Source organism: Schistocerca nitens, chromosome 2 (genome assembly GCF_023898315.1).
Source record: "Schistocerca nitens isolate TAMUIC-IGC-003100 chromosome 2, iqSchNite1.1, whole genome shotgun sequence".
NCBI classification, from domain to species: domain Eukaryota; kingdom Metazoa; phylum Arthropoda; class Insecta; order Orthoptera; family Acrididae; genus Schistocerca; species Schistocerca nitens.
In genome coordinates this window covers 394,166,901-394,169,825 of record NC_064615.1, presented here as the reverse complement: position 1 = coordinate 394,169,825, position 2,925 = coordinate 394,166,901, and positions in this window count along the sequence as shown.

Here is a 2,925-nt window from a genome sequence, read left to right as displayed (position 1 = left end):
CCCTTTTTGAACTAAAGTAAGTGCTTTTAAGTCCTTGTGCAGATCATTTTTGTTCCTGGTATTGTATGTATGAACTGAGCTGTTTGTTGGAAAAAGAGATATATTATTTAGGACAAATTTCAATAATGAGTAAATATACTGAGAGGCAGTAGTTAGTATACCCAGTTCTTTGAAGAGGTTTCTACAGGATGTCCGTGAATTTACTACACAAATAATACGTATTACACGCTTTTGTACTCTGAAAACTTTTGTTTGACTTGAAGAGTTACCCCAAAATATTATACCATATGACATTATGGAATGAAAGTAGGCAAAGTATGCAAGCTTTTTCATTTTTATGTCGCCTATGTCTGCTAACACTCGAATTGCAAATACAGATTTGTTAAGGCGTTTCTGCAGTTCTGTGGTGTGCTCTTCCCAACTGAATTTATTATCAAGTTGTAATCCCAGGAATTTAAGACTGTCAACCTCTTCTATCTGATCTTCTTCGCATTTTATGCATATGCTGGGTGGAAACCTCTTACAGGTTCTGAATTGCATATAGTGAGTCTTTTCGAAGTTTAATGTCAGTGAGTTGGCTTTAAACCATTTATTAATATCCATGAAAATATCATTAGCAGATCTTTCTAGAACTACACTTGACATACTATTTATTGCAATACTTGTGTCATCTGCAAACAAAACGAACTCTGCTTCTGGCAGTGTAACTGATGAGAGATCATTAATGTACACAAGAAAAAGCAATGGCCCTAAGATGGACCCTTGTGGGACACCACATGTGATTTCTTCCCATTCTGATGATGACTGATGACTTAATTCACTAGTCCCTTGCACTGACACCCTTTGTTTCCTGTTACTGAGGTATGACTTGAACCATTTAGCAGCACTGCCCGTGACACCGTAGAATTCTAATTTACTTAAAAGGATGTTGTGGTTCACACAAACAAATGCCTTTGACAAATCACAGAAAATACCTGCTGCTTGTAATTTGTTATTTAATGAATTAAGTACATTTTCACTGTAGGTGTAAATAGCCTTCTCGATATCAGAACCCTTCAGAAATCCAAACTGTGTTCTTGATAATATGTTATTTGTGGTCAGATGGTTGAGCAGCTGCCTGTACATTACTTTTTCTAAAATTTTTGAGAGTGCTGGCAAAAGTGAAATCGGTCTGTAGTTTGATGGTATCTCTTTATCCCCTTTCTTGAATAGAGGCTTAACATCTGCATATTTTAGCCAGTCAGGAAATGTCCCAGTTATAATTGACTGGTTACACAAGTAACTTAGAATTGTACTAAACTCACAAGAACATGCCTTAATTAACTTTGTTGATATTTCATCGTACCCACTAGAATGCTTTGTTTTTAAAGATTTTATTATGGACGTTATTTCTTTTGGTGAAGTGAATGATATATTCATGTACTTGAAGCTATTTGTGAAGGTTAGTTTCAGATATTCAAGGGCATTATTTACTGATCCTGAAAGTCCAATTCTATCAGTAACGGATATAAAGTACTTGTTAAATAGATTTGCCACACTATGCCCATCAGTTACTAATGTGTCATCTACCCTTAGCGCTATTTGCTCCTGTTCCTTTCTGGTTCTACCAGTCTGCTTTTTCACTATATCCCATATTGTTTTTATTTTGTTCCCTGACATTGCTATCTTCTTCTCGTAGTGCATTTGTTTAGACGTCTGAATTACTTTTTTTAATGTTTTACAGTATTCCTTGTATTTAGCTAAATCATCAGCATTGGAGCTATTCTTGATCGACAGATACATTTTCCTTTTTGTCTTACAGGAAATCTTTATTCCTTGTGTAATCCATGGTTTTATTATAGACTTCTGTTTAATTTGAGTAACTTTTAGAGGAAAACAGTTTTCAAACATGGTACTGACATTGTTCATGAATGTGTTATATTTTTCATTCATGTCATGAGCACTATAAACATCTTTCCAGTTCATATCTTTGAGCAGTTTTCTAAAACACTCAATTTTTGGTTGATTGACTACTCTCCTGTACTCAGATTTAGCAGTCTTGATAATCTGCTTAGAATTTACATCTAAAACAAGGAGCTGCATGTCATGATCTGATAGTCCATTTATAACAGGTTTTATTATATGATTTTGCTCCTTTGATTTGTCTATAAAAATGTTATCAATGGCTGCCCTTGAGGATTTAGTGATCCTAGTTGGAAAGTTTACAGTGTGAGTTAGATTGAAAGACAACATTACTAACTGCAGTGAATGTTTACTGGAAGATTGCATTAGAAAATCTGTATTAAAGTCACCAGCAATCAAAATTTCTTTGTTTCTTCCTGTTAAATAACCGAAAAGAGCTTCTAGATGATCTAAGAATAGATTATAATTTCCTGCAGGTGCTTGGTAAATAGTTATTATTATATAGGATCTGTTATGGAACTCTACTTCTGTTGCACGTGCTTCTAGATGCTGCTCTAAACAGAATTTATTAATGTCAATGTTCTTGAATTTATGGCAGTTTTTGATAAATGTGGCAACTTCTCCTCCATCCATATCTACTCTGCAGAAGTAGGAAGCTAGCTTAAATCCTGAAATGTCTAACATATCTATATCAGTTGTCACTTGATGTTCAGAGAGGCAGATTATGTCAATTTGGTTAGATGAATTCATTTCATTGATACAAATGAGTAGTTCATCAACTTTATTTCTAAGTCCCGGAATGTTCTGGTGTAATAAAGATAACTGATACTGCATGCTAATGGGATTGTAACTGCTTTGGCGAAGATGAACTGGCAGTTTCTGATTACTTTCTGTTAAACACTGTTTAAATGGAGGCTGCATGATACAATCTGACTCCTGTTCATCTGTTTTCTCAAACTGAGTGTGTCTGCCAATCTCTCTTAAAACCCGTTTTCTTTCCCCCTTCCCTATCCTAAAAAAGGC